The sequence below is a fragment of the Megalopta genalis genome, unplaced genomic scaffold (genome assembly GCF_051020955.1).
Source record: "Megalopta genalis isolate 19385.01 unplaced genomic scaffold, iyMegGena1_principal scaffold0050, whole genome shotgun sequence".
NCBI classification, from domain to species: Eukaryota; Metazoa; Arthropoda; class Insecta; order Hymenoptera; family Halictidae; genus Megalopta; species Megalopta genalis.
The window spans coordinates 792,601-813,296 of NW_027476119.1; the positions used below are offsets into that span (position 1 = coordinate 792,601).

At 38.2% G+C, this 20,696-nt stretch overlaps 1 protein-coding gene and 1 long non-coding RNA gene across 5 annotated transcripts in view; one reads left to right on the forward strand and one right to left on the reverse strand.

Moving 5' to 3' along the window:
- Positions 1 to 20,696, reverse strand: part of mtd (TLD domain-containing protein mustard) — a 424,160-nt gene that overhangs the window by 329,817 nt on the left and 73,647 nt on the right. The window lies entirely within an intron of this gene.
- LOC117226707 (uncharacterized) lies at positions 970 to 5,428 on the forward strand. The gene is made up of 2 exons (XR_004491867.2): positions 970 to 1,997; positions 3,967 to 5,428. It is a non-coding gene; the product is annotated as an uncharacterized LOC117226707 (long non-coding RNA).

Consider the following 20,696-nt stretch of genomic DNA (forward strand, 5'->3'; position numbering starts at 1 on the left):
TAAATCAGTCGAAAGAAGATGTTTTGTTCTACCGAAATCTATGTTTTGTTTTTTTTGTTCGAGTTAACTCATATTAATTTTCAGATCATTAAAATGGAATGTCAAGTTGAGAAAAATGAGCATTTTCGACACCTCCTTCTTTTTGCTTTTAATCGATCAATTTTTTAAAAGTTTATTTTTCAATAAAAATTAACAAGTAATTAATCGATAATGTATTCTCCCTTATTGTTTACAACTTCTTCCCAACGTTCGACAAGATTTTCAATGTCTCATTGGTAGAAATCACACTTTCGACTTCACGGTTTCGACTTGAAAAATGCATCCAACCGAGCTCGTTGATTTTTGTTGTTGTCACTTAAAGCATGCGGAACCCACGCTCCACATTTCTGAACCTTTCCCATTGAGTGAAGATGCTTCTCTATAGCAATGTGCGGGACCATTCCATTTTCTCAGCCAGTTCCCTTGTCGTTTGACGCGAATTTTCGTGCAAAAGTTCGTGCAAAATCGCTCTCCATCGAACTCGACCGAACGGCCAGAACGAGGTGCGTCTTTGAGATCAAAATTTCCATTTTTGAACTTGGCATACCAATCATGAGTGGTCCTTTCAGCTATGACATCCTCTCCAAATGTCGCGAGCAGCTGTTACGGCCTTAGAACCTTCATTAAAAGTAAAAAGAAGGAGGTGTCGAAAATGCTCATTTCTCTCAACTTGACATTGCACTTTAATGATCTGAAAATTAACATAAATTAACTCGAACCAAAAAAGACAAACCATAGATTCCGGTAGAACAAAACATCCGTCCTTCAAATGATATAAAGCATTATGCCGGAATGTTAAAATATATACAAAGAAAACGGCGGCAACTTAGTTGCCAACCGAATATATTCTCCGCGGGTAAAGAAGCGTTTTTCATTTTCCTCGCATTCATACCGTTTACCATTTATGCTCCTACACTTTTGAGAACTCTAGGAAACTAGTATCGATAATTCTACGACGAGCATGTTTCAAGGTTGAATGCTGGATGTTTGCACAGTTGGTCTAGAAGATACGCGAAGCTGATAGAATATTTAACTCCCGGGATGGTTCTCTTCGCGCAAACTCAGAACGCCGCGCGATTGGCATAATAAAATCGCAAAGAAGAATAGAGAAAACTGTTTCGAGAAAATTCTTTACGACAACTTCGCTCGCGGATCTCTCGGACACGCGATCTTGAAAACGCTCGCAGCTTTAAACGCAGGAAGAAATCCGGTATCGGATAGATCGATAACGTAAATTTAATCTTCGTCGCAGATTATTTCTATACCGATGGTCACCACACTTCTTATTATCGGTGTTATCGCACCATCACTGGCTACCAAGTAAAAAATAGAAATTATCCAAATCTGCTCGATTAGATTAGCTTTCTGAGCTGGTATACTGCATCCAACGAGCGGAAACACTTCACATTCCGAAGATCTCTGATTGGCAAACGCGGAGCGTGCGGGAAGTTGCGCGAACTGGTCCCGGTTATCTCGACGAAAAAAAGAAGAGAGTTCAACACCGGAGCGTACTGATAACGTAACCAAACACAGCCACCCGGAAATCGATCGCAGACAGTTGTAATAGCTAGCTCTCTCTCTCTGTGTGTGTGTGTGTGTGTGTGTGTCAGTGCACACGCCACGATTCCAGCTGATTTTCTAGGACTGTTCAGCCGACGCGACGCCTCGTTGAGGCTCGTTAAAACGTACGACGATCGATCATAAGCGACTGGCATTGCGAGTCTAACATCCACCAGTGCACCGCAGTATAGCTTCTGGCTCCGTTTAACTTCAATGGACAGAAAATTACAGGAAAGTTCGAGAAACGCGGCTGATCTATCACGAATCTACGATAATTGCAGCCGTCAATCTTCAAAAACCTGTGTCGTCGAAAACTGGTTCTATAACGAACGTCGCTACTTTGTTGATAAGAAGACGTTTTTATGAAAAATAAAAATTGTTTGAAACGTTAATTGCCAGTAAGTCGGATGAATATTTATTTTCTCTTTTAATAATTCTAACATTAAGCAAATCGTGCTGGTGAAAATGGCACGTCTCGCAGTTTTCTTTTTAAAATTGTTCTAATTCTGAAATAAATAATTGAAATAAATAATTGAATAAATATTTTAATTCGAGCATATCTCGTAACAAAAATATCTGGATATGTAAATAAATTCAGCCTTGTAATTCTCCTAAAGCAACGCACGCGAGACACGTGATTAATGCTTGGAAAGTTTAATGTTAATAAGTTTAATTTCAATAATATTTACGCCTTCACAGTTTTGCTTTTGATCGAGTCGTTTTCGCCATAAATGCTCGAATTCCTCGATCCAGCGACGAGTAATCGTTTTATTGGAAATTCGAAGAATGTGTCCGATTTGATTTCGGAACACGATATTTCTGCTAACTAAATTCAAACTAAATTCAAATCGATATCAAATGAGTTAATTAATGGAAAATGTTTCGAATTGAAAATGCGTTACGGAGAACGTTGCGAGCACGGTAGCAAATATTTTCTGCCTCTGTCGAGGCTGCTGCAAAATTTTAATAGCGAGTAAATTGCTTGAAAAGCTTCGAGCGCCGAGCAAAAATGTTGATGCGAAGGAATGCGTTTAACGTGTCCGTAGTAGCAGCGACGAAACGGATATTTCTGAATCCAACGTCTCTCGAGCAGCTCGCTGACAACAACGGGTTCGCATTGACAGCAGCTGGCCGTAGCTGCGATAAGTCTAGAGCGATAGAATCGACCTTAACAACCTCAGTTAAATTTCATTACGTTGTTCGGGCCATAGCGCGTCGCTCAAGGTTGCAGCATGCGATTTTAATTGTGCAAAAACGAGCGCTGTCGCCGTGATCGTTGCTCGACTCGTCTGATCGCTCGATACTGCGAATTCCTTCTTTCCCTCGCGTTCGCGAAACAGTGGATCGAACCCTTTGCGAATGAAACATTTCAAAAACTTAGCAGTCGGAGCAAATTTTGCAAAAATTGCGATTTTGCTATACGAAGTTAAATTGAAATCGAAATCGCTATATATCGCGGTGAAATTTTACAGGAATTAATGAATATAATATTAATCATTATTAATGAATAATATAATATTAATCATTAATAATATATTAATATATTAATAATATAACATATTAATGACTATTAATATATTAATATATTAATAATATAACATATTAATGACTATTAATATATTAATATATTAATACTATAACATATTAATGATTATTAATAAATAAAATATTTTGAGTTTTTATTTATATAAACAATAATAATTGAATGTCCCCGGAATGTCCCAGCGGATAAAGTTATAACCAAAATATGCTTTCTTTAAATCATTTTCAATTTACAATCAAGTCAATCGATTCGTTCCATATTTTTCAAGACAATCAATTTATTCTGTGTGTTTTCAAGCTAAAAAAGATCGATGGAAGTAGCAACCGCCGTTCAAGATTTATTCACTTTTCTTGAAGCGTTACGAACTCTGCTAGACGCTTATGCAACTGTATAATGATAGCATATGAAGGAAACTAGATTTGACTGGAAAATTGAAATTTGTAACTGTGAAGAATAACGTTCCATTAATTAAACGCGGTACGAGGTAATTTTAGTTGCCACTATCTGCTCGTTTCTTTCTCATTGCACCGACACGACAAAACCTGGCTGCTGGAAATACCGATATTAATTATCGCCCTTTCGCGATTTGCCATCGCGGCAAACTGTATTCAAACCATTGAAGGAAATAATGTATTCTTTTGTCGGAAAAAATTCATCTGGAAAGAGAAACATTTACCGACCCCGTTGCGCGTTAATTAGCATCGCGAGAAACTCAATTAACGCGATAAAGAAAAAAAAAGAGATGCAGCGAACGGTTGCACAAACGCGGCAGGCACTCGGCGTTGAAACGAGCCAGCGTTTCCATGAGAATTTCGTATTTGCAGGATTTTATCGATGGCGACCGATGAAGGGGCCGTGCCTGTTCCGACCGGAGAGGAAAACAGCAGACGTTAAAAGGAAAATTTGTGTTGAAACGAGTAGCGCGCGCCGACGGAAAATTCGTCGAGCTCCGAGCGGCGGCTCGAAGGGCGTTAGCAAGGTTAAGGTCACTGGCAAGGTCAGGGACTCCGTAGACCCGATTCTCGTCGAGTGGAGAACGCCGGCCTACGCCTCCATGTCGAAAGCCTCCCGGTATTGATCCCGTTTTCGCCCGGCAAACTCGACCAATCCCAGCTGGCACATCGCATGGTAACCAACACGCTCCGACACATCTTCCAGAAGAACCGGTGACCCGACTCGACCCGACCCGACCCGACCCGACCCGACGCGACCCGTCCCGCGCCGGTTGGCCTCGGGCCTCGCCTGAACCCGACAGAAAATTTCGTGACAACCGCTAATTAACGCCGCGATTACCGGGCCACGTCGTTTACCCTGCCGAATGATTTTCTATCACGCAATTGTGTCCCCGAAATTCACTGCTGGCGGCTCAATCCCGCCGAATTGTTCGACACCATCGACGCTCCATTAATGTTCCTCCCGGTTAGTTTGCCCGCCAAATACGCTTACTCGCGATGCCCGAAACGGTACCGACAAAACAACTCCATGCGAAAAGTTTACGAAACGTAGAACGATGGAAAAACACACCGATAAATGCAATTGGCCCGATGATTTACTACTCGCGGTCGGCTGATTTGTTCTTTCGTTAATCTGATCCTCGTTTTCTGAACGTAGCTTTCGCGGCGGCTCACGAAAGTGCGCAATCACCTTTGACCCTTTGCGCTGCGGCTGCCGGGGTCACTTTGAGCCGGAGTACGAATTTAGATCGTTCACATTTTCGGTAATTAAATGAATCGAATTGCTGGTATATTAGGAACAACAGAAAGCAAGAAGCGTCTTCGAAAATATATTTTCGAAAATCGCTGTTTATAGGTCAGAATTGTTACAAGCATCCTGTAAAAATGGTCCGCCGTCCGAGGATTAAAACGAAATAACATTTTTTAAATTGGATCGAATAATTTTCCTTTAGATGCTAAAAGGACTAGTTCGTTAGACAATATCTTGGAATGACGATATTTCTCTCCGACTTTTGCATTCGAGTCCAGAACGAAAAGTTAAACAATGCGTTTTGTAGGTGTTGGCGAGTTATACGCATACTACAGGCATTGAACGACGGAAAATTCGCCGGATTTCTTACAGTTATCGGTCGAAACTATCGCAAAATCGTAAAAGCTGCGATTTTCGTAATTTTTAATTGTTTGCTCGTTGCAACGTTAACGGATTTCGACAATGGAAACAACGATATATCGAGTAGACTAATAAATTTTAGAAACTCGTTTATTAGGAGTTAAGGATGTGCAATGATTTTGGGACTTGAAAGATTTTAATAAAGGCTTTTCAGACGCGTAAGATGAATGAGTGTTAATAACAAACTCGGACACGTATTTTGGTTGAAGATGCAATTAGGTGGGGAGTATCCGAAACCCAATAGAAAATTATGGGCGCCTTCCTCGAAGTTCCAACATCTACAGACTCTGCTCAAGGAAAAACAAACCCATAAATCTTTCCTCGACTTGCAAGGGGTTTCGCGGAGTCCAGGAAGTTGTGACGTGAAATTATAACTAATCTCTAATAATTTATTAGGCTAAAAATTAATCTGATTAATAATTAACGATTATAACTCGATAGTTATTACAACTAATCTCTAATAATTTGTTGGCCAAAAAGTAATCTGATCAATGATTAACGATTACAACTCGTTAGTTATTAAAACTAACCTCTAATAATTTATTAAGCAAAAAGTAATCTGATTAATGATTAACGATTATAACCCCGTTAGTTATCACAACTAATCTCTAATAATTTATTGGGCAAAAAGTAATCTGATTAGTGATTAACGATTACAACTCGTTAGTTATTACAACTAATCTCTAATAATTTATTGGGCAAAAAAGTAATCTGATTAATAATTAACAATGATTTATGATTACAATTCGTTAGTTATTATAATTAATCTATAGTAATTTACAGTAACTAACGATTTATAATCGTTAATCATTTATTAGATTACTTTTTGATCAACCGTGTACTCAAATAAATTGATCCCCATGAAATATTGATTCGGAAATATCCGTCGAGTGTCGACTGATTACAGAATTTCGAGAGTCACAGGGCACAAAGATCTAAACCACGTTATCGGAGAAACTATATCAGAAGATATGGCCTCACCTTCACCCAGAGGTCGACTATATTGGCCGAACTTTTGTCAAAAGATATCGCGTGGCCACGCGTCCTTTGCTCTCCGTTGAATGCTCAACTTTTCCTGTCTCTTTTGAAGCACCAGCGAGCGTGCTCGTTAATTAGAAGCGAATTCGCGAAATTCACCAGTTGCCGAGGTGTTAAGGAGGACGCCAGCACAAAGCCGGACCCTCGATGTTTAAACAGGGACCCGGTATTTTTGACAATTACCGGTAGACAGCCTCATGGTGGGTAAGGGGGGGGGGGGTTGTCCTCCTTTCAACTGGAGCACTTGACTTCGGATTTTTCAGGGTCTAGGACATCGGCTTTCAATCTGCACAGCATGATTTCGCAAATATCGATAAAAAGCGATTGCATCGAAATTAATTTTTCTCGGTCAAGAATTTTCTAAAATTTCTGTCGACTTTAGTAGGACGGAAAATCTGAACTGACCCAATTATTAAAAAGAAAATTCAAACTGACCCAATTATTAAAAAAAAAAGAAAATTTAGACTGTGTGATCAAGTTATTAAGAAAGAAAATCTAGGCTGATCCAGTTATTAAAATCATCCTGTCACACATTTGTTGGAAATAAGTTCGTAGAATAAATTAGTGACAATTTATTGTTCTAATCGTATTTTAGACTGTCACGATATAACTTTCATATATATTATTATTTATCATATTATTATTATTGTTTGAAAAGTTATTTATATTAAAATTATATTATATATTTATTTATTATTATATTATATTGTATTTAATATTATTATATATAATAATAACACTAATAATAATAATAAATGCAACATAATATAATTTTAATATAAATAACTTTGTACTTGCTCAGAAAACGACTATAATGAAGATTCATCAAAATGTCGAACACACAAGGTACAATTACAGTGGGTCAAAAAAATAAACATCTTTCTGCGAAGAATATTAATATTTCCTACATGTTAGAGAATATGAAAAAGTTCGAGTTTAGGTCAGAGTTTAATAACGAAAGAATAAGAACTTAATTTTTGGTCAGATAAAGTAATTTACGTACAAGAATTAATCAGGTGCAATGCTTAAATTACCTGTGTCGATTCAACGTGCAACGTTCTATCACTATATTATAACAGAATTGTTTCTCGAACAGAGGAAGGGTTCAAGGACGACGATTATTCATAGATAGTATACTTATCGAAAGAGAAAAGCGGTCGAACTGCTGTTTCTATGGCCAGACAGCTCGTCTTCGCGGGTTATCTGTAATTCATGACGCCGCGGGATCCTTCAACCCTTCTTCATCGATGTATTCTTGTATGTTTAAACAGGGTCGACGGATTGAATTGTGTCGAATCGTTCGCCGACACACGGGCACACCGTTTACCTATGTGTGTCAGGGAAACGCAGCTAAGTCGGCGAGCCTTTCCATGTCAATCAAAAAATGTCAATCGATAATGGTCAGGGCTTTTTCGCGGATCGAACGCTTTCAACGCGGACGATCGCCGGGGTCGAAATATCCCGTGCGGGCTGCCGACCGTATTCTGCGGACTGACACCTGCGGATCGATTTAATGAGCGCTCTTCGAGGCTTCCTTCGTCACGCTGAGATTTTATGCGCTAGATAATGTCAGGGATGGAGGAACCGTTCCAAAGCTCTTGCGTGTCACAAGAAACGTTTGTCAAATATGGTCGGAACTGGATAAAAGAGTATTTTAATGGGCAAATATAGCAAGCAGATGTTTTAATTTAAATCATGCACGTATTTTCGAAAATAAATAATGTACTTTTAAGCGTCTATTTGTTGCAAAACATTTTTAAGATAGCATTCCAAACAGTATTTTATTTGAAAAACACTGAAACTATCTGTGCCATTTTTCGGAATAATTTGTTTATTTAATTTATTATTATCGAATAAAATATTTTTATTTTACTAAATCATAGTGTAAAATATTTGGTAATATAAAATTTAGTAATCTAAAATGAACGAAGTACCTTTCCTCTGCATTATAAAGGTACGTAAAAGATGCACTTTATTACATGCGAATAGCTGTTATTCCGCAATATAAATGTTACACCGTTCCTTTACGTGGGAATAAAATGCAGTTCTCTTGTCATAAATATTAATCAGTCAATTAAATGTAAACACACAACAATTCGTTCTACATGAAAAATAACAAACAAATTTAGTGTAACATTTCTTTATTCAAAGTTCCATTTTCGAGAAAATCGACTTTAAAGTTTGTTCATCTTTGTAAAGGATTTAGCTGTCGTCTGTTCTTCTACCGCATGTATCTCCGTTCAAGTTAGTGTTTACAAACATTGACAATGATGGAAACATTCGGTTTCCTACTGTCCGTTGCTCGGAAGAAGTCAGCTGAGAAAAGTCCCACCAACCAACCCATCCTATTGGCCCCAAATTAGCCGCCATACCTGAATTTCCACGAAACTAGGGACTCGAGTTCGGCCGATTAAAAAGCAACGACTCCTGACTCCCTCATGGTCGCCATTTTCAGCTAGAAGCACATCGGTCGCGTGTGGCCTGTGCTATCTGTGGATTTGTGTATGTGTATTGTTTAAGTGGGGCCACGGGCGAGCGAGACGCGCGACGGGAGTCAGGACGCGTAGACAGTCAAGACAAAGTGAAACAGACGCAACAAATACAGGATGCAAAAGCGGTAACTTATCAGCAAAGCATTAACTTCAGATTCTTCTGACGAATCCATGATTATTTGATAATTATGATTACTTGTAATTACTAATTAGCATCTTGATTAACTTTTCATTGCATTGTGCAGCGAACGTGCTGTACTATACACATATTTTTTATATTTATGTTGTATCATATGATTGTTAAAAACGGTTATCATACACGTCTTAAATATGTGTTCAATATTTATGAAGTATAAGTGAAAATAATTATGTTTTGCTTGTGCGAATTATTCCAGTATAGGAATTTTACGAATATCTTACGCCTACGTCAACGTACAACGTTAAGAACCCGAAGGTAATATCGGGAAACGAGAAAATGAAACACTACGCATAAACTAAATGACGCAAGGGGCAAGGAGTAAGGGGAACCGGTCGCCCGCTCCACCCAGCCTCTTCCAATTTTCAGACTTTTGATTATTATTGGCTAAGTTACGCGCTGAGCAAGGAACGTGATTGGGTGGAGCGGGCGCCCGATTCCCTAATAGAAGTGGGTATCGGGAGGTCATAGAAAAGCGGCGACTACGGACGTACAGACGAAACGGAGCGAACGAAATACCCCCCTTGCCCCTCTGCCGAAATAACAAACTTCTTCTGAACACCGGACGGGGTACATAGTTCGCAATAATTAGTATTTGTAAACACTATCTCGGACGGAAGCAACCTGCGGTAGAAGAACAGACGACAACGAAATCCTTTACGAAGATGAAGAAACTTTAAAGTCGATTTTCTTGAAAACGGAGCCCTGGATAAAAAAATGTTGTACCAAATTTATTTCTTATTTTTTCATGTAGATTCGCCCTCTGCTCGGTTGTACTACGAATTCCGGCCTATCCTGTATAAATTTTATTTATTTTTTCAAGAAAATCATTATAATCGAGGCACCATCAAATCATCCAATCGAGTTGTTACTGTAAAGAAAATGATACGCAAGGGATTAACTATACTATAAATATGATATGTATTATTTATTCGACTGAAAAATATTTTTAACAAAGACAGCTGTAAATAACTCTTTAAAACGTTGAACCGAAGTCACATGGAGAAAGTGAAAAGAGACAGAAGTGCCATTAAAATTCTACACGAATCGCACAGTTTGTTTAGCCCACTCTCGTCATAAGCTACTCGACGGACGCGCTTACGTAATACGTAACGAGGGAACGTGATAATTGTTACCGTCTCTTGTACCGGCTGAATTATATAGAACTGGATCTATAATTCCACCGTTTACGTAGACAATCTTCCAATTATCGTAGTCAGCGGATACCGGAACGTTTATAAATGTTGGCTACGTTAACTGTATCGGATCCCGGAAGTTAAAAACGTCCATTCCCTTATTGAGTCATTAATGGAAATCTACGTGGTCACCGCGGAAGTTAATTAATAATTAATCGCGATCGAGGAAAAAGCAGCCTTCGAGGCAATCGATAGCTCATCGTGGATGATGTAATGATAAACAAAGGTTTCGCGTAACGGATCTTTTCTTCGTTCGTGATCTTTGTCAGCCCTACACACTGTACCGGAAAACATTCGAACGAAAATATAACGAACGTGCTACACCATTTTTCTAATAATTAAAAACGTCGTTCGCATGACGAACGGCCGACAGGATTCGCAATTAACGTTTAATTTAACAAAACTTTTAACGCGAAATGCATTTTGTATGTATGTTTTCGCTAAAGATCCGAAGCGAAAAACATTTTATATGCATTCTACAGTGTCACTGCATGACAAATGCATCTACAGGTCATTTTAAAAAAAAAAATTCTTAATTTACCGCTGACTGTTTAAAAGCATGCTCAACCTAGCCCATGAATCACTTAGCAGCAACATTGATCGTAAATAAGCGAATCTGTCTGGAATTTACATTCATCGGATGATTCATCCTGAATGGTTATCCGGTGATATCAAAATTTCTTACAACGATTAATTCGTTGCTATCGGCGATCATCTCCCCGGCTTGATCAATGCACTGTCAGCCCGATTTTTTCGTGTAGTCGACGCGTTGATAAGAGACTTTACAAGCTCTATCGAACACGATATCTTAGGCACACGATTTTATGCATATTTTATAATAGCAGCGTTTTCTCGGAAGTATGTTTTTCAAAATCTACTCAAACCGATTGCCTTCAAAATTTAGGTTCACGTTCTGTATGCTAATGTCTACCGACCTAAAATTGTTATTTTTCGCATTCTTTTTAGGCTCGCAATATCGAAACATCGATAGGAAAAATTGATAATCAAATTTAAAAATGCCCCCACTTTTTAGTTACCGACTTTTTTCTGGTGTTCTGGTACCCGCTGAGCCAAGCTCGTACTAATTAATATTCTTACATGTTTTTTTTTTTTTATTTCAGATAAACAAAATGGTCACAATCACATGGGGTCTCCATGGGACGATCATTTTGTAATTCGACTACGTTTCAAACTAGTCGCCAAAAATGTTAACTTCATTTCTATGAAAAACTTTTATAAATTTTTGTAAGCGTGACTAGAAAAAGTATCGCCGTGTTTTCTTCGCAAAAAAATCCCAAAGAAAGTTGATCGTAAGACGATTAAGGTATTAGAAGGTTTAAGGTCTGCTTAAGCTGTGGTCGTTTTGTAACTCGTGTAAGAAAAAGTGCTATAAATATTTTGTTTCTTCTCGAGGTACATTTATTTATAGGATACTGTTAAATAATACCATTAGGTGCCTGTATTAATGCAAAAATAGAATATAACAATTGTCATAACAAAAATACACGTTTGAAATTCTGTGAACATTCTTTCATCCTTCCTTAACACTAGATATACAGAACCCGTCAAAATGGCGGGTCACTAATTTTTTTAATTTCCGATCATTCATATCGTAAAGATACATTTATGAGTTATTTATTCAATTTATACGTTATTTGCGGCAAATGTTACAGTAACGCTTGTTAGAAATCAGAATAAATGTCTTACTGTTATTTTTATAAGCTAATATAAAACAGCTGTTTTCTGTGCTCCGTAAATCATCCTTTCGTCAGTGTTAAGCATTCTTAGAAACGAAATTTCCGCTAGAATATCCACGTAAGGCGTTTATTGGACAAAACGACCCGGCCGAGGCTACCGATGTTAACAACTCTGTCGCGGTATGCAAGAGATTCGAACGGCCACGATGACGTTCCTCGCGTCGCGCTCCGCGATTCATAGTTGCATTAACGAGGTCGATACATCACGACGAGGTTATCTGGGGAATTATAGTGTCGCGTATCGGCGGTTTGCATTCCGCGACGCGAGTCGCAAGAAACGCGTTCGCGGCATCGCGGGAATCCGGGAGCCACGTGAAAACAATTTTTATCGATCGCCGACAAGCTTCGAGCTTACCGCCACGCCGCTTCTGCGAACCCCATCGAACACTTTTTAGCATACTCTAAACCCCCGTCGGTTATTAACGGCAGGCGTCCGGTGCTTCGTTAATATAAATAATGAACGCGTCGACAACAGGTTCGAGAAAACGACTCCATCGCGTGAAATTCGATTATGAATATTACACAATGGAATAGGGAGGCTAGCTTGATAGCGAGTTCTTACGCTGTTTTCGCAGCGATCGTCGATTATAACGAAGCTTGGAACGTTACGTTTACTTCGACCCTTTAGTAAAGTCACTTGTAAAGCGTGCCTACATTGTTTGCATTGGAAAATCAATCGAAAAGGTCGTGCATCCGTGTGAATTTTTTAAATTCCGCTTATAGCGTTGCTCGCCGAGCGAGAGCTAAGTTTATTTCGATCTTCGGTCAAATATGAACTCGTGGTTTTTGACCTCGATCGAAACTTCTGAATTCGAAAAATTCAGAAAACCTCTTTTGAATTCGGTTTTGCTGGAGCATTGCGGACAATTCTGTTAAATACGATCAGAGTTGGTTGACGACGAAGTAATTGGACCACGGAGCAAAGTGAGAATTGCACTAACGGATAATACTTTTGTATGCGCGTGTTGCGTTTATTTTTAAGTTACGGTAAACAAAGTAATTTTAAGGGAAGAACTTTTTAAATCTTGTGCGAGCGCAAGATTAATCGAAGATCGAAGATTAATATCCGAGAATTTTCGAACCGATTCGGTCTAACGATTAAAATTGTTATTAAAATCGTCTTTTGAAATTGATATTTAACTCCTTCGCGTTCGAAGAATTTTCTTCGATCACGTTTATTGACAAAATGATAACACTTCAAAAAACAACGATAAAATGATAGAACGTTGGAAATAATTAAGCTGTTTAAATACAATTTTACAGCAGATTATATTCGTAGAAACTTTGCGAAACAGAAATTGTTAACACTAGATTTACGGAGCACCAAAAACAGCTGTTCTTTATTAGTTTATAACAGTAACAATAAGAGACATTTATTCCGATTTTTAACAAATGTTATTGTCACATTTGCTGTAAGTAACATATAAATTGAATAAATAACGCATAAATGTATCTTTACGATACGAATAATCGTAAAATAATCGTAAATTAAAAAATTAGTGATCCGCCATTTTGACGGGCTCCGTAAATCTAGTGTTAATATCGAAAGTACCATAATTATCGACAGCTTCGTTGCGTCTCGTAAAATGTGCATCCAAGTGTGACAGGTTAACAAAAAAATGATTATGCTTCTCGTAGGTACAGCACAATCATCGTAGAAGCTATTAATAGGTTTCTGGTAAGTGTTAATAATGCGCTCTGTAATTACGAAGACCGATACCGTGGCACAGGATGGTAGCAGACGTGCTAATTGCAGAAGGAAAAGTTGCTTGCAGAGGGTCTGACAATGGATGAGCGCGCGCGAGAGAGAGAGAGAAAGATGTCTTTGAAACAGTAGTACAATATAAACCAGCAGGTGCGGCCCCAGGTAGCTCGGCTTCCCGTGCACCAAGGACGCGACGGTTGATTGATGGAGCAAATATTAGCTCGTGGAACTACCCCACACCTTGGCCCAATCCTTCCGACACGAGCCTGCTATCAGCCCTGTGCTCCACGGCCTCGCAAAACAATCACTTTTCCTTGCGCCTTTTTCTCCCATTTTTCTATTTCTCCGTCGTGACCGGATCAAGTCATTAGGCCAAAGGAAGAGAAACTGCGACGTTAAATGAGAACAGATTACGATAATAGCGAAAAAACGGGGAACTTTCATTAAAATTTTCAGCAAAAAAATCTGCTCTCGGTTGCTCGCATTGTAAAGAAAAATTTATAAACGATGTTTATTTTCGATGTTTAGCCTGCGCACGAGCGAGAGCCACATTAATTAATTTAATTTAATCATTTTTATTTATGAAAAATGTAATGATTTATAATACAAATATTTAAGTACGATGCGAATATAATGGAAAATCATGAAAATAATATAAGAAGTAGATCTTTCCTCTAATGTACGTTTACATCTTAGTCAGCACCGAAAGGGTTAACCCTAAGATATAACCCTATACGCGTATATAACGTATAATAATATTTTTATCAACGCGAAATTATAAAACGATGAATGAAAAGTGAGTGGCAGTAAAGATTGTTATTATTGCGATTGTGATTATCAAAATATCGCGTGCGAGATTTGGGTTAATGTTTCAATTTTGTACTTAATATTATTAATAAAATATTATTATAAACAGTGCGTGTGTGTTCACGGATACTGAAGAAACAATCTGTTTCATAAATCGTTTTATCAGTTGTGAACAATGTAAATAATCTCTGTTAAAATTTATCTCTCATTCTATAAAAACGATTTTACGCGGTTAATTATATGTATATTGTACCATCTTATTAATTAGTTACCATCGAGTAACACGAGTCGCTTTATCAAACTAACAAGCCCGAATGTATTCAGGCTTTCGACCATTTTTATTATAACGTAAGCTTTATGATAGAAAACAAAGGAATTGATTCGGTCGTTTCTTAACCGTCGGCACAGCGATTTCTCGCATAGCTACGTTGACGACCACTGTACTTCTTCCTTAATAATTTCTCGAATAGAACAAGGCAATTTATGTTTCCTGCATCTCCTCATTCATGTTCTCATTCTGTAAACGTTTGTCGGATTGCGCATCCAATTTTCTTCTTGATGGCTAATAAAAATATCTATTATGTTCTACATTGACTATTAAAATTAGAGCTCGGCCCTCTCAATCTTCCTGAATTCTAATAGCAAAAGAATCGTATCTCGTGTGTTTCGATTTAAAAAAAATCTTCATCACAAGTCTGACTCGTTGTTACAGGTGCAAAATTTTTACCACCAAATCTACCAACGATAATAATAACGAATCATGCGCATTCCCTCAGAACGGTGAGAACATATAGTTCGAGCAGATTTAATAAAATTGTTGTTATAAAATTTGCTCCAACGATATAATCGGTTCGAGCATTTCCCCAGAAAAGAATTTTTCCGAAGTTCGTAGAATTGTAAAATAAGATCACCGGTCGTTGTGATCCTGGTGTAAGTATGGCGTTAAGAAAAGCTCTTCGTAATTCCAACGATTTGAAACAAATGAGACCGGCCATTGTAGCCGTCACAGTAGTGTCAAACGAATCATCGATTCGATCAGTCGATGTGACAAACAGAAGCAAGTCACACGAACGCGATAGGATGTCGACTGATCACGGTTCCGCGCGCGTCCTATCAGAAACTAACGACCACTCGAGGACTAAACCAATTTCGGCCGAATCGTCGGTCGTGCTCCGAGGAAAATGAAGTTAACCGAACGAAACAGCTGGCGAGTCGTTGCGGCATCACGCGGCCGTCGTATCTGGAGCTAACGATTATAATTGGTCGCGTTGTTTACCTGTTCCGGAGACTTAAGGCGGAATGTCCTATTCGCGTCCGACGTATTGAGTTGGCAAACAAGTAATTGCCGATTTGTTCAATGAAATACAAATTTTTTTTTATTTGGAATGAAGTTTAATCTGTAATGTATTTTCCATTTTGTTCGATGACCTTTTGCCATCTCTCTGACAACTTGAAAATTCCACGCTCGTAGAAAGTCTGATCCTTTCCGGCCAAAAACTGAGTTAAGTGAGATTTTACAGCGTCATCGTCGTTAAAAGTTTTACCACGAAGGGAGTTGTCCAGAGATCGAAATAAGTGGTAATCCGATGGCGCGAGATCAGGGCTATATGGTGGGTGTAACATCAATTCCCAACCAATATCCATCAAATTTTGCCGAGTGGACAAAGGCGTGTGCGGCCTAGCATTGTCCTGCTGGAAAATGACACCTTTACGATTGACCAATTCTGGTCGCTTTTCCTTGACCGCTGCATTCAATTTGTCCAGTTGCTAACATTCACGGATGATAAAAAATAACATAATAATAATAATAATAATTTTATCGACAATTACTTAGTTGCCAACCCAATATTTATACTCGTGAAACGAAAAACACTGTTCCAGGGCAAGGGTTTCGATTATTGAGATTGTCCGGAATACCGTCGCTTTCATTTATTTTAACAATAATCGCGATAACATGACAAGGTATTATAGATTAAAATTATATTAACACGTTGAATGCCACGGGGGTCACCGGTGACCGGCACTTAACTTGGCGGTGACGCCATGGGGGCCACCGGTGACCGGCGCGCCCAAATCGATAGAAATATATATAATTTAAAACAAATGTCAATATCTAAACAGTAACCCCTGTCGCAATTAACATGTCAAACATGGTTATACACTGTAACTTATCTATTGCAGATAATATTTCAACATTATATGTATCGCATAAAAGAAAATTCATCGTGGCGCCACGGACAATTTCTGTAAAACCGGCGTGCAATTCAACGTGTTAATATAATATTTGATATTGTATTAATCCATTAACTGCCACGATTCCTATTTCGGGATTTTGGAATTTTACGTACACCACTTGGTGCAAAGAATAATATAATAAAAATAATTAGAATATATCAGGCGCGTTTGACAGTTTAATGTCATTTTATACATAATAATCAATATTGTTTATAGCAGACGGTATTGTATTTTGTGTTTCGTTTCTTTTCAACAAGTGGACAAATTTGGAAATCATCTGTAAGTTGAACACAACAAAATTATCATATTTGAAGAATGATATTTTTGGTTTGGTTTTTATGTTCTAATTAAATATCATATATAAATATGTAATTTAGAAGTTATATTAACTATGTTTTACTTGTGTGTGTGCTCAGTCTTTTGTTTTTCATAAAATAAAAAAAAATTTTTTCTTTTTTCTTATTCATGGAACTGTCACAATCCCCATTTGGGACTTTTGAAAAACTGAAATATTTTAACAACAAAACATAATTTGAATATAATTATATCGATACACAATTTTTTGTGCATAAACATCACTTTTCCCGTAAAAAATAAAAACAAAAATTTGGCAGTTAATGGATTAAGAGAATAAAATCATTTAAATACAAGAGTAAGTGGTATCTATAATTTCATGTATGCTCGTTAAATCGTATTTGAGCAGAGAATTGTGTTGAATTGATATGATGATTGAAGTAATATTAAATTAACGTACCTTCAAGGTTTAAAGTCAATCGAACAAGCAGTATTCGTTTTATTTAACTTTGAAGAAATCGCAACAGCGAAAAGTACTGAATTCCCGTAAATTAATTGGCCAGAGTGCGGATTTTATGCACTTATGGCAAAATCGAGTAGCAGATATATAAAATTGTCGAGACACAAGACAAATTTAATAACATTGTCATACTATTTGCAACTTATCAAACCTATTAAAAGAAACAACCAATCTTTATTTAATTTCCGTTTCTTACGATCGTCTTGGAAAAGTTTTATTATGCACGAAGATCCGCAGTCTGTTAATTACTGTCTCGGCGAACAACGAACAAGTGCGAAATGAGCGACTCGAGAGATTGACACTAGATTTAAAAAACAGCTATTAGCACGAAAAAACAGCTGTTTTACATTAGTTTATAAAAGTAACAATAAGGCTGTTATTACTATTTTATACTAATATAAAATATAATATAATATTAAGTATATAAATATATAATATTAGTATATAAGTAGTATATAAGTATATAATAAATAATAGTATATAATATTAAGACTATTATACACTATTTATTCTGATTTTTAACAAGTATTATTGTAACATTTGCCGTAAGTAACATGTAAATTCAATAAATAACTCATAAATGTATCTTCGCGATACGAATGATCGGAAATTAAAAAATTAGTGACCCGCCATTTTGTCGGGTTCCGTAAATCTAGCGTTAATGCGTCGGTAACCTGTATCTGATAAACAATAACATACTGAACGACAAATGCATCGTTCGGAAATGGATATCTGATCGCACGCGTCTAACGCTCGTAGAAAATATTATACCATCCGCGTGCGGACGTTGCGTCTGATCGCGAGCGGCGAACGCGTAACATCGAAGCGTCCGCGTCTCACGCTTATAGGAAATTCGAGATTGGAGACGGTCACGGGGCGTAGAATCGGCGACCGGGCCGGTCTATCGGCGAAACAAGAATTTCGGGCTGGTAACCAGAGTCGGTGGTAGTATCTGTGCGATTGCAGGAAACTGATTGTGGCGACCTAGTTCCCGAGACAATCGCACAATGCCGCCGGTGTCGGTGGGGTTGCTTCGGCTCGGGCGGATAGGGAGGATCGGGCCGACCGAGGGGGACAGTGGAGCAAGGTGGAGCAACGACTGCTTTCGCTGTCCTAGGTGACGTCAAGGTCGTTGTATCGGTGCTCGTAACAAGTTGCCACCGCCTTTTTCTCCGGCCTCCGGCGCGCGCCCGCCTCGTGCATCCGCTCCATGGGACGATCCGGGAGTGCAAGTTTACACGAAATTTCGAACACCGGTATCGTTCCCCCTCGCCGGCCCTCGCAGTCGCTCGCGGCACTCGATCGTCGTAATTAACGAGGTTAAGAGAGGGGGGGGATACAGGTGGAAAGTATCGGATTATTCTGTCAGCGACACGCTATTTACTCGCGAGTCCGCCAATCGACCGGCTGATTCAGGACCGCCGCCGCGATACTACCGCCGGAATCACGAACCCGGACGTGATCCCTCGTGTTTGGAAACCGGAATCCACGGAATGATGGAACTGCGAGGATATAATTGACCGCCGCGCCGCACATTACGGCGAAATGACGGTGTCGCGACAAGATCAAAGAACTCCTGATAGAAATTAGATAAAACGATGATAATTCTCTCGAAGCTGAAACGTCGCAGGATAAGGCGAAAATTGAGAGAATGTAATACGAGTATGTTTTAAACTTGAACATTTGTGTTAAACGTGAAATATTCCAGCAAAATTGTGATTTATCACAGCTATTACATCATTTTCCGTGGATTCGGACACGCTTTTTGGAAATGTGTTTGAATATTATTAATTAATGTGTAATTCATTAGTAATTAATATTATTAAATAAATCATTAAAATTAATAATAATAATTTGTTCGTAGGCATTCTCTCCTGGTTTCAATAAAGTTGTTTTTATTTCCATAGCTGTTCTAACGTAGTTTCGTGCAAAGTTAATGTTAATTAATATTAATACAGCATGCAGCTACGTCAGAACAACTATAGAAACAAAAACAACTTTAAAGAGACCAAGGAGAAATGCCTATAAACAAATTATTATTTCTTTGGTATGCTTTCGTAAAATATGATTCCCAAAAGGAAGCGCGTGCAAGGGATCGTCGACGAAGTCGAAGAGTCATTCGATTCCGCCAACATTATTGCTCTCCGAAGCAATTTTCAGCTTGTCCGACAACGCTAACAAAAAGCTTTCACCTTCGTTGTGGCAGGCTGTCGCTGTAGATCTTATTAAAACTCTGTTAGTCTGCTGGTTACACCCCCATCGGCATTGATATTTCGTTCCACCGTGGGAAGTAATCTATTTTCTGTTTGAAACGCTGCTGCCACGGGGCTCGATTCTGCTCCGATGCCTGCTGCCCCGTCAGCCGTGCAACCTTTTTTTCTCCCCGCTCGGGTATCGAATCAATCACCGATTCAGTAAACGTAATTGAAGGAAGGGAACATAATAGAGCACCGTGAAAAGGGGCCCGAAGAAATAAAACATGGACATGGCCGGTGTGAATGGGTGTCCTTTTCACCCCGGAACTTCGATGTTGTGAAAAATACGCGGCCTATGCCGCGAAAATCGTTTGTTTTCGTATCTCTAACGAACCACTCCTTTCTGTCGCACGCGTGGCTTTATTCATATATTTTTATACCATCGAGAGCATACGCAAATGAGCACACATTTGATCATTCTCGTAGGAATCATTTCTCGCTTAAAAAAGTCATTTCGTTTTAAAGATCGCTCGTTTGCTGTTTTAAAAAGTTAATTTCTGTGTACGGCCATTGCACAACAGAGATGGTCATTGTTCGAATAAATTCTTCGAATAAAATTTGATTCGAATAAATTCGTCGAATAAAATGTGATTCGAATAGATTTTTCGAGTAAAACTTAATTCCAATATTTTGAATAAATTCATCGAATAAAATTTAATTCGAATGGATACTTCGAATAAAACTTGATTTAAATATTTTGAATAAATTCGTCGAATAAAATGTGATTCGAATAGATTTTTCGAATAAAACTTGATTCCAATATTTTGAATAAATTCGTCGAATAATATTTGATTCGAATAGGTTCTTCGAATAAAATTTGATTGGAACAAATTCTTCGAATAAAATTTGATTCGAATAAATTCGTCGAAAATATTTGATTCGAATAGAATTTGATTCCAATAATTTGAATGAATTCGTCGAATAAAATTTGATTC